Below are 12,578 nucleotides of genomic sequence, written 5' to 3' on the forward strand. Positions count from 1 at the left end.
AATTTTTGTATTTTTTAATTAATTCCGATAGTTTTAAGAAATTTAGCGAAAGTTTCCGATAATTTTTTATAATTCCAGATTTTCGATAATTCACAAATAATTCCAGTAAATTATTCCAAATAATTCTAAGTAATTTCAATTGGATTRCAAAAATGTGTACAACTAATTCCCGAGTTGTATTAAAATGACGTTTTATACTTTTTAAACTAAGTTACAAATTACAAAACCTCCGCATTAGTCAATCTACCATTTTAGTTTTATATTAAACTTTGTCAAAAAAATTTTAAAATTAAAAAATAATCTGCACAAATGTAAAGGCCAGTTTCATAATCGAATTACAGGGACTTTAAAGTTAATGTTGGTTTAGAATATGAAATTTCTGTGAAATAGTCCGTACCAATAGGCACATTCTAAACAACATTTAATTTAATGCTCTTTTAAGTTCGATTATGAAACTGGCCCAAAATATGATAAAATTTTGATGGTTTTAAAAAATTAGCATAAATTCGAAGACTAAATTTAATATAATCTCGTATTTTCCAAATATTTGTTAATGATTTTATTAATTACTTCCAACTAAGCTAGAAATTAATTAATTTCATCCGACGTTATCTCAATTTCATGTTCGTAATAACTGAAAATTCTCAAAGAATTGCATTTTTATTTATTCCTTATCTTCATCTCAACATTTTTAGATCAAATAATTTCTTGCTATCAAAGAAGCAAATTAAAAATGCTTCAGTCTTGTAATAACGGAAATGGGAAATTTTAATATGAAATCCATTTTGTCTCCCAACTCCACCATATGTTTCAAATTGTTAACTCACATTCGCGTTTCCGACCTAATAATTTTCATCTTCAAGGCGTTCTCTTTTTTAATCTCGTTCCGTGTGAGTTTTCCATCAATTCAAACCAATCTTTCTCCCAAGCTGTTGCAAGCTGCTATAAAATTGATAGATGTTTTGTTACATACGACTCGGGTTTTGTTTATTTATTTACTGCAACAAACATTATTATTTCACCAGCGTAATGCTCCCTGAAAAATTAATAAACATTTTGAAAGTTTTTATCTCGATAAWACCACCTGCGAACATTACGTAATCCTCCTGAGAGCTTTCAAAAGCTTGGTCATGGCCGCCATTCAAATTACAATTTAATTGAATGCAATTGCATGCGATTCCGGGTAGTCCGGAAAACAACAAAGCCAGCGGTTGCGTCATGAATTATGATCAATTCTTGACACTTTCCCGGAATTTTTATGAGGTTTTAATTAAAAGTCTTGTCGGGGAAATTTTCGTTTGGCTATTTTTATAAATTACGTAATTAACTAGATGGAATTAATTAGAATGGGACGAAAAATAACTCTCAAGGGTGTCATTTCGAAAATGAGATTTTATTAACCGAGGAGATAGCGTTTTTTCATGACCTAATTAGAAAATTTATTCAAATTTAATTATTTTATAATGAAGTACGTTGAATATTGAAATTTTGACTTAGGAGAACCTAAGTTTTGAATTTTCTGGAATTTTTTCTTGATTTTAGATGCACATAAAAATAAAAGGGCTGTTTCAACCAAAAATCTTCGTTTATTCTATTTTTATTCTTAATTCTTAATTATTTTATTCTTCATTCATTAGCAGACATTTTCCACTTTCCGGTTGTTTTAATAACAACAAAATTCGTTATCACACAACTCCGTCTGAACTCATTAACCCTGTATATGAAACTCATTGCCAACTAAACTTTGAAGTTCCATTTCAGTTCGAGATAGAGTAGAGTAAAAAAGTTTTATAGTGTGGTCAGCTAGATATAAAAGCTTTTCTGCCTTTTACAGCCTAGTCAATAAAGAGGAAGCTTTTTGGGCTTGACCTAATTATTCAAAGAGATGAGTTCAAACATGGCAATTAGTAAACGAAAAATGTTAATTTGTCTGAGTGGTTGAGCGGTGAGTTTATGGCTTTTAATCATACCTAAATGGAGCTTTTGCCGTGTGTGTAAATAATTGACTTAATTTTGTGATATTGGAGCTTGTTATTCTAATTAATCTAATAAAAAAATTATAATATTATGTAGTCTGTTTTATTTTTAATTAAGAATTGTGCGTTTAATCAATCACTTGCAAAAGACAAAAAGGCTTCTAAATTAAATGTTTTATTCAAAAATTACCATATTTCCCTTTTTTTTGTTAGTAACTAAAAAAATGTTTAGTAAGAGCTACATTTACGAAAGTCAGAAGATTTATAAATGTCTATAAACTTGACAATCAGTTTAACACTTTTTAAGTTATAAAAAAATTGAAAGTTATGAAATTTAAAACTTTCTACTAGGTGAATCACGTTATATCAACACCCTCAAAACAATTAAATTAAAATTGTAGAAAAATCTATGAGATTTTTTACTTTTGGTTAATAATATTTTGGAGGTTTAAATTCTACACTTTTTTGCGTGTTCTGATTGTATACATGGTGTGTCAGAATTTGCGCCCCAGAAAAAAAATTAAAGCAAGATAAGATACCAGGAACATGGAAAAAAATGTTTAAAAAATTTTGTCAACAAATTTTGTCATTTATTTTTTGACATTTGACATTTTTTATGACTATTTAATGATACTGATGATTTTGTATGTTTTTTTATAATTATTTGGTAAAAGTATAAAAGTTTTGCCAATAAAAGCCACAAATAACATTAAACAGAGTTACAATTTTAAGATAAAACTTCCTTGTTTCCTCTTCTAGTAGCCTGTAGCAAAAAAACTTGAAAAAGTGTTTTTCTAACAGAAATAAAAAATGTGCAAAATTTAAACTTTTATAGATCGAATTGTTTCTATGTTCTTGATATCTTACTTTAGATGGCATTTTTCTCTGGAGCGCAAGTTCAGGAGGACTCTGTATATTTTATAATTACAAATAAATAAATAAATACAAGTAGTATGTTTTGAAATAGTGCATCAAAGTGAATAAATAATTTTTGTAAGATTATTATAAATACAGAGTGTTTGTCAAATACACGATAGTCTTACTGATATACAGGGTGATAAAGTTTTATGGTAAAAATGAGAATCRATTATAGTTATTKTGAAACTACTTGAGTTATTTTCGTAAAATTTTACAATCTTTGTGAGCTATTGAAAGGGCTTATGTCCAGCAATTATTAATTATTTAATTTTTATTTTTTTGTTAGTGTTATTTATGCATTACCTCGTAAGTGGCAAAATTCGGCAAAAACGGTTCGAACAAACTGATTTGTTAATAGCATAATATTATAGTAATCTTATAAACATTTAGCTATTTATTATTCAAATTATTGTTGGTAATAAAATTAGATAAAATTACATTGTTGACGTAATCATAAGAAAACTGCAAAAATTCGAGTTATCCTCGATATGTGGTTGCAATCTTTTGCAATATTAAGACCACACCTGGTATATATTAGTATTAAATCAGTTATTTTCTCATAAATTATGCTACAATTTTTTTTTAGAAAAAAGCTTCAACACAGTAGTGGAGTCTCAATAATTTATGACAACTTTTTACAACGCTCCAAATTTTTCACTATTAGGGTTTTGAGCCTTTTTTGTATTAGACATTTATTACTACTCAATACTCCAATTTAAGAAATCATAAAATAAACTTTAAAATTCTCGATAAATAATACTAAAAACGCAGTTTATTCCACTTTTAGTTTTATTTGTCTTCCGCAGATCAACTTTTTTACGCATTTTTAATTACCTAATGTATGAGAAACAGATGATGTTTTTTGGATAAATTGATAGAACAAAAACTCTTTTCCTACTAAGATTTAGTGTATTCACAATGTACAAACAAATATTTCCCTACTAATAAAACTCTTCAAGAAAAACAGCTTTTCTATTTCCAACTTTTTCCAAAAATACGTCATTTCGTTTCGAGTTAAAATTAAAAATAAGTAGAGGCTGAAAACACGTCTTCGTTTATGTTTTAATATGATTTTTATATTTATTCTAAGAAAAAAACTATGGAATGTAAATAGCAAAAACCAAAAAWTTTTTTTGCTACATTAGGTAAGTTAAAATGTGATTTTAAAATTTAAATAGAATTGATTTAAAAATCAACGAGAGTTGGAAGGTTCTACATCACTTTCTTATGTTCTCTATCCGTTCTTTTTTATTTCAAAAATAAATTTCAAACAAAAATTTTGCAATTCTTGTACAATATTAAACTTTCTTAAGCAGGGACCATAAGTAGAATCGCAATAATTAAAATATGAAAAAACAAGAGAATTACATAAAAGCGTTTTAACTTTTTTAATTTTAGTTAATAATAAATAACTAAAATAAGGCGTTTTGAGGAATGCAGATAAAACTTGGTTATTATTATTAAATTTATTAAAAGTTGCAACTGCAATTTGTCGCCTTTTTAACCGTTTCTCAAGCCAATTTCGCACCAATCGTAACATTTTTATTGTCCCGTCTGTGCATCCGTTCTTTCGCCATCACCGCTTTGTGATTTGAAAGGCGTCGCCTCTTCAATGTCGGACACAATTTCTCCTCATTCTCCTTCAACAAAAAACTCCAACTTCGTATTTCATCGATGACAAAACTCAAACCGGTTGCTATTTTGCGCTACTTGAAAAAATCAAACTTATTGAGGATTGATTCGGGGGCGGTTGCCTTGGTGACGCACCAGCCGCCACCGCCGCCGCCAACTGACTACATCAATCCAACACCTYCATCATCATTAAATCGACACTTCGCAGTTAATTTCAATCAAGGGACTTTTAAGGGCTGCTGCCCTCTATTAACGATTTTATATTCCTGCCACCCTTTGCCTACAACAAGCAATTCTTTGATTTTTGATAGTGCGCATGTGGGGACATTAGAGGGCGCTGATTGTAACGTTCCACAGGAGATAATAAATATAGATAGATTTTTTTTAACATGTGACAAAATAAATGTCAAAATTTGTTAACAGAAATTTTTAAACATTTTTCCATGTTTTTGGTATCTTATCTTGCTTGAAATTTTTCTCTGGGGGCAAATTCTGACACACCCTGTATACAAGGTGTATCAGAACACTGCAAAAAACTGCAGAATTTAAACTTCAGAACTTGTGTTTTAAAACACCTCGTATAATTAACCAAAAGTAAAAAATTTCTACAATTTTAGTTTAATTGGAAACAGGTGTTTTGAGGGTGTCGATAAAACGTGATTCACCTAGTAGAATGTTTTAAATTTAATTTTTTTTATAACTTAAAAAGTATTAAACTGATCGTCTAGTCCAATTTTTAGATTTTTATTTTTTAGATTTTTGATTAAATGCGTCAAAATAGCTAATTAAATATGTTGTTTATTTTTAGTTACCATTTTTAACTTAAAGCATTTATTTTTTTACAAACTGTAAATGAATTTTACTATTTCCATTCAAAATTTATATTATCTGTAATTTATGAATTTTATTTATAGGTTTCTTTGTGTAAAAAATTTATTACTACTTTAACTTAACTATTTATAAATTAGTCTAAATTTTCCAACAAATAATTTTTTCCAAAATCGTCACTAAAGTTAAATAAAATCGTCAGTAACAAGTCTAAAATCAGCATTAAAGTACTTCGTTACGCTAAAATTTTGTGTATTGTTGGTTGCAAACAAAAATAACAGTGTTGTCAAACACTGTAGATAAATATGAGAAAGAGAAAAAAATTGTTTTGAACAAATCTTGTCCAAATTAGCGGTTTTGGAAAAAATATAATATGCACTTCGGCACTAAGGTTATATTTTATTACTCATGTGTTTTATTTTCACACAACTAAACACACATTCGTAATGAAAAATAAGAGTTTAGTGCCTTGATACAAGTACTTTTTTCAGTTTTTAACAATTTTTTTTTAATTATACTTTTTTCAAATTGATTTGTTGTGCGTTTTTAAGCCAGCAATAAAATAATTTTTATTTCTTGTAAGTTTTAAGGATAGATAACATTTTTGTTCGAAGTGTGGTTAGCTACCAATTTATTAATATAAAATATACATTTCATAATTTTGGTTTAATTGTATTAAAATTAAAAAAAAAAAAATCAAAATCAATAAACTTTCCTTCAAACTGGAAAAGGGTAATAATAAATTAAAGATGGCGAAAAATAAAATTAAAGACTCAAATCAGCATTAAAAACGAATTAAAATAACCAAAAATGTAAATTCTAAATAACTGAATAATAAGGAGTAAAAGTGATAGTTTATGTGGCCAACGTAGTGAGGCAAATAATTCAGCTAAGCCACATAAACTCAAGTTTACTTCAAATAACATATACTGTTTTATCCGCCAACGTATTCAGATCGAGTGTGAAGAACAATATTAATATAATATAATTAGCAAGTAAATGAACAAAATAATCAAAACGGTTTGCAGTTGTAATAAGTAGAAAATTTTTCGTTTAATTCCTTTTGGAAAACTCCAAAGTGGAATTTTGGTGACCTGTTTTCCGCTCAATTGATTTCAAATAGTTTTCAAACTCGACAAAATTTTCCGACTTGAATTTATTTTACAAAGAAAAACCAATTTTTATCGTAGGAGCATCAAAATATGGCTTTCCCAGGTTTTCATCTGTTTTACATTTTTATTGTTTTTGCAATTTGCTACACTAAAACGAATTTTAAAATATACTAAGCGACATTAAAATTGGAACACATTAAGCATCATTAATGACAATTAGAAGAAAAAAATAAACAAAATCCGAATCTGACGTTTCAAGTAAAAAGTAATTACAATTAAATTTGAATTTAATTAATTATTGCTATTGAATCAGTCTTTCATGAAAAACATGAAATTAAAAGACTTGACAGAACTAGAAAGTAGCTGCTCTTTAAAAACAAGAAGCAAAACCTTGATTTACTAAATTCCCTTAAATTATTAAAACACTCATTTGGATGAAATTTATTGCTCTACCCCGTATACAGAGTATGTCAGAATTTGCACCCCAGAAAAAATTTCAAGTAAAATAAGAATACTAGAATTTTTTTAACATTTTTTTCATGTTCGTGGAATCCTGTCTTACTGGGGCGCGAGTTCTAGCGCACCCTGTATGTATCAAAACACCGAGAATAAAACTTAGAGTTTATCGAAATTTAATTAAATGCAGATTCAGTTTGTAACTCGATTTTCTTGTTTACGATTGTGAATTTTTGGCAAGATTTTGCTTATCTCTTGAGTACTGATGGGCTTCCTCTTCCCGTTTCCGACCTTGAACACACTGATAAAAATAAATCAATAACGAAATTAGGGCCGTAATTATACGCTAGTTGTAAAGCTTCTCTCGAGACTAAATCGATGTCGGATTTAAACCATCTTCAAACTTTAGATGATAAATCACGGCGTAATTGTTACCAGCGACGTATTAAGTTGCTAATTATTCTAGAGGGTTACCTTTGCAGATCAGGGAAAAATAAAAAACAAATAAGAAAAAAACCGGATTATCTTCAAAAAGGGAAAGTTGAGGTTTTTAGGTCAAGATGAAGTTGGAGTTAAGTGGAAGTAATATCGAAACGTCCAAAGATTTATATTCAGAAATGTCAATCATAGAGGGCAATCTTGGAGAGTTATTAGGGATTTGGGGGTTTTTGACTGAAATATTACTCGATATCTGAGGAAAAAAAGGAAAAAAAAAGCTAAACACACAACTTTTTACTACTTTCATCAATTTTTATCTGTGTTATCGGACAAAATTGCGGAATTAGGCTCCTTGAAGCCTAGAAATAGAACAAAAATGAGGGTTTTTTCATGATTCTTTTTCTTTAACTTATAAACAAGTTTACTATCAAAAAGACTAAAAAACTTATAAAACGTGACAAAACTGAATTTTTTTTTGTTTTTTTAGGACTAATAATACTCATAATAGGTACTTGAAACTGGTTGTTTTTAAATTCGTTGAAAGCATTCTTTTTCTCAAAGTTTCATTGAAAAATAGATTAGGGACTTAAATGTAATTTTTGTAAGAGTTATAAGTGACCTCTTTTATTATTGAACTAAAAGTTTTACTCTTTAGACATGGAGTGAAAATTCAATTTTTGAGCCTAAGCGTTTTTACTTTTACTAGGAGATTATTGACATTTGTCGATGTTATTTCTTTCTTTTGTTTTTTTTGCGGTTGAGCATTTTTGTAAAGAGATATTGTACATCATCAGCACTCGATATTTTGTCTACCAACTGCACTAGTTAAATTAATAACAATTTAGAAAATTTTAACACAAATTTCGATACTGACACCTGATGTACATTTAAAAGCGTTGTTATGTTTTTTTTACACCTGCAAACCGTTTTGATTATTTTGTTCATTAACTTGCTAATTATATTATATTAATAAAATAGTATATGTTATTTGAAGTAAAATTAAGTTTATGTGGCTCAGCTGAATTATTTGCCTCACTACGTTGGCCACATAAACTATTACTTTTACTCCTTATTATTCAGTTATTTAGAATTTACATTTTTGGTTATTTTAATTCGTTTTTAATGCTGATTTGAGTCTTTAATTTTATTTTTTGCCATCTTTAATTTATTATTACTCTTTTTCAGTTTGAGAGAAGGTTTATTAGTTTTGATTTTTTTTTAAATTTTAATACAATTAAACCAAAATTATGAAATGTATATTTCATATTAATAAATTGGTAGCTAACTACACTTCGAAAAAAAATGTTATCTATCAATTCATATATCCTTAAAACTTACAAGAAACAAAAATTATTTTATTGCTAGCTTTTTACATTAACTAATTAAAAATGCACAACAAATCAATTTGAAAAAAGTATAATTGAAAAAAAAAAAATTAAAACGAAAAAAAAATACTTGTTAATGTATCAAGGCACTAAACTTTTATTTTTCATTACGAATGTGTGTTTAGTTGTGTAAAACACATGAATAATGAAATATAACTTTAGTGCCGAGGTGCATATTATATTTCTTCCAAAATAGCAAATTGGGACAAGATTTGTTCAAAACATTTTTTTTTCTTTCTCATGTTTATCTACAGTGTTTAACAACACTATTATTTTTGTTTGCAATCAACAATAATCAAAATTCTAGCGTAACAAACTATTTTAATGCCGATTTTAGACTTTTAACTGAAGATTTTATGTAACTTTAGTGACGATTTTGAAAAAAATTATTTGTTGGGAAATTTAGAATAATTTATAAATAGTTAAGTTGAAGTAGTAATAAATTTTTGACAGAAAAGACCTAAACTCCTTATAAACGAAATTTATAAATTACGGATAATATAAATTTTGAATGGAAATAGTAAAATTTATTTACAGTTTGTAAAAAAATAAGTGCTTTAAGTTAAAAATAAACAACGTATTTAATTAGCTATTTTGACGCATTTTATCAGAAATCTAAAAAATTAAAATTTAAAAATTGAACCAAATGCTCCATTTGGAAGAATCATCTACGAATTTCTACCATTTTAGGTGTTTTAAGAGATGCGTATAAAAATTGATTCACCTTGTATATTTTCTAAGTATTTGCAAATTTTTAAAATTGTTGCAAATATTTAGCACTTTAAATAATTGTTTTTTAATTTAGTTTTTTAAATAATTGTTTTTTAATTTAGTTTTTTGTTTTTTTTATCTCCTTTAAATCTGTTTATTATTCTCCGATAGAAAAATAAACAAAATAAATATATTTAAACTGCATTTTTTTTGCTTAAAAAGTTGAACGTGACTGTCTCTTGTTGCATGCAATAAAATAACTCAATTTTTCGTTTTTTGTTNGTTTATTATTCTGCGATAGAAAAATAAACAAAATATATTTAAACTGCATTTTTTTTGCTTAAAAAGTTGAACGTGACTGTCTCTTGTTGCATGCAATAAAATAACTCAATTTTTCGTTTTTTGTTTTAAATTGCTGTAAAATTGCCTCATCCGCCGATTTACACTCAAACTCGTCAAATAAATAATTATTACAGTTTGTGAAAAAATAAGTGCTTTAAGTTAAAAATGGTACAATAAAAATAAACAACATATTTAATTAGCTATTTTGACGTATTTTATCAGAAATCTAAAAAATTAAAATTTAAAAATTGAACCAAATGCCCCATTTGCAAGAATCATCTACGAATTTCTACAATTTTAGGTGTTTTAAGAGATGCGTATAAAAATTGATTCACCTTGTATATTTTATAAGTATTTGCAAATTTTTAAAATTGTTGCAAATATGTAGTACTTTAAATAATCGTTTTTTAATTTAATTTTTCGTTTTTTTATTTACTTCAAATCTGTATTATTCTGCGATAGAAAAATAAACAAAATATATTTAAATTGCATTTTTTTTTGCTTAAAAAGTTGAACGTGACTGTCTCTTGTTGCATGCAATAAAATAACCAAAAATTTTCGTTTTTTGCTTTCAATCGCTGTAAAATTGTTTCATTCGCCGATTTACACTCAAACTCGTCGAATAAATAACTATTACAATTTGTAAAAAAAGTGCTTTAAGTTAAAAATGGTAACTAAAAATGAACAACATATTTAATTAGCAATTTTGACTCATTTTATCAAAAATCTAAAAAATAAAAATCTAAAAATTGGACCAAATGACCCATTTGCAAGAGTCATCTACGAATTTCTACAATTTTAGGTGTTTTAGGAGATGCGTATAAAAATTGATTCACCTTGTATATTTTATAACTATTTGTAAATTTTTAAAATTGTGCAAATATGTAGTACTTTAAATAATTGTTTATCAATTTAGTTTTTTGTTTTTTTATTTACTTCAAATCTGCGATAGAAAAATAAAAAAAATATATTTAAATTGCATTTTTTTTTTGCTTAATTTTTTTTTTGTTGCATGTAATAAAATAACCCAATTTTTCGTTTTTTGCTTTAAATTGCTGTAAAAATGCCTCATCCTTTTGCTAGAGTCTTGCAGATTACAACCTTAACTTTAATAAAGAAAGCTTGTCGAGTCTTTGATCCCGACGCATCCACCACAATTCGTTTTCCTCCTAAAACTTTACACCAGTTAAGTTAATTTTTTCGGGGTAAACATCCACCTGACTATGGGAGGTTTTTAGTGCGCGAGCCTTTATCCTGGCCGTTATAGTCAGTCCTTTAGTGACTCGCGGCGAGTGTCTGACGTCCGTCTCCACCACGTGCTCGCGAAGTGATAAAAATATTCAAAAAATGGTGTAAACACTTCAGGGTATTGCAATTTTGTTGCTTGAGGGAAGGAAAAAGGTCACAATTTATTTCAAACAAATACAAAACTGCTCCCTTTTATGAAATTCTCAATTGTTTAAATTTGCAAAAGGGCACGTCACGACCCAACTCAAGTTGTGAATTTTTAATAAAGCGTAAATTAGGTTACGCCGAGAATTAATTACTTTTTCCAAGAAATTTTTTTATTTTTTTATTTTTTTGCGAGCTTGGAGGGGAGAAAGGAACATTTACATAGCCACTCACGTAGTAATAGCCACTTTTGAACTTAATTAATCCCTGGAGAGGACTGAAGAACAAAATTCGGTCACCCAATTGGATTCTTTTGTGACAGTTGTGTTTTGTTTTATCGAATGCAATGAAAATACTTGCATTTTGTTATTGCAACAAAGCAATATATTTTCTTCCTTTTAACATAATTAAAAATTAATTAAAATAAAGTGTGTTTTTTATAATTAATTAAACAATAAGTAAGTTACATTACAAAAAAATATATACAGGGTGAGTCAAGTTTTATGCGCACACCTCATTTTGATGAAAAACGATTTCAGACTAAAATTTCATTGCCGTTTTAAATTTTCTTACAACTTTAAAGAGCGTGGTTAAAACTTAATTTACGTAGTACGAATACATATACAGAGTGTGTCAGAATTCGGTATTTACGCTTGCTACAATGTTATTTTGAAGAGTCAGTGTTGCCAATCGTAGCACTATTTTGTTCAACAAAATTTTCCATAAACTAATATACTCATTTAAATGTTTGTCACAAACAGTCCAATGTTTTTGGGACATTCTGTATAAAACACAAAAATAGTTAGTTTTATATTATTATTTTTTTGTTATTTTTATTTAATTTAGTAGTCTGAAAAATTGTTTACTTTTCCAATACATAATGTTTCAATAAAAAGCAATTTTTTTCTTCTTTACCAAATTTTAAAAACTACATAAATTAGATGAGTTTTTGAAACATTTTTTAGTGATTTAATATTCTAATTCTAATTTTTTTCCAACACTAATATCTTATACTGTTTCTATGATGCATTTGAGTTTTCCTCTTATGTTGTCGTTAATTTACGTTCTTCTATAAAATACGTCGTCAATCACAACATTTTTAATAAGTACATAACATTCACTTACCTTAGTATTTTGTCAATTTTGACAATTATTTTGACAAATTTTGGATTCAATATTAGTGTTGAAAAAGATTTTGAAAACAACACAAGTTTTATATAGTTTAAAAACTCTTGTCCTTATAGCTGTAAAGTTTTACTAGTTAACAATTATTATTTTTTCCCTTCCTGTATAATAAGAAATGTACATATTTTCATAAACAATGATTTGTAATGTATTACTTTTTACTAATTATTTTTTAAGTATTTTTGGACTATAACTTATATAAG

The 12,578-nt window shown here is 27.2% G+C and overlaps 1 protein-coding gene across 5 annotated transcripts in view; it reads left to right on the top strand.

The window, feature by feature from the left end:
- Window positions 1–12,578, top strand: part of LOC123016263 (neo-calmodulin-like) — a 45,148-nt gene that overhangs the window by 2,179 nt on the left and 30,391 nt on the right. For 2 of the 5 annotated variants that reach the window (XM_044416543.1, XM_044416545.1), the window contains exon 1: window positions 11,081–11,199. The exons of 2 other annotated variants lie outside the window; for them this stretch is intronic. The gene's annotated coding sequence lies outside the window, so the exon portion shown is untranslated. Of the gene's footprint in view, window positions 1–11,045; window positions 11,200–12,578 lie in introns of those variants that run through there. One more of the 5 variants, XM_044416544.1, reaches the window with a different exon arrangement.

The sequence above is a fragment of the Tribolium madens genome, unplaced genomic scaffold (assembly GCF_015345945.1).
Source record: "Tribolium madens isolate multiple individuals breed KSU strain unplaced genomic scaffold, Tmad_KSU_1.1 Scaffold_1;HRSCAF=32;Tcas5.2_LG8, whole genome shotgun sequence".
NCBI lineage: Eukaryota > Metazoa > Arthropoda > Insecta > Coleoptera > Tenebrionidae > Tribolium > Tribolium madens.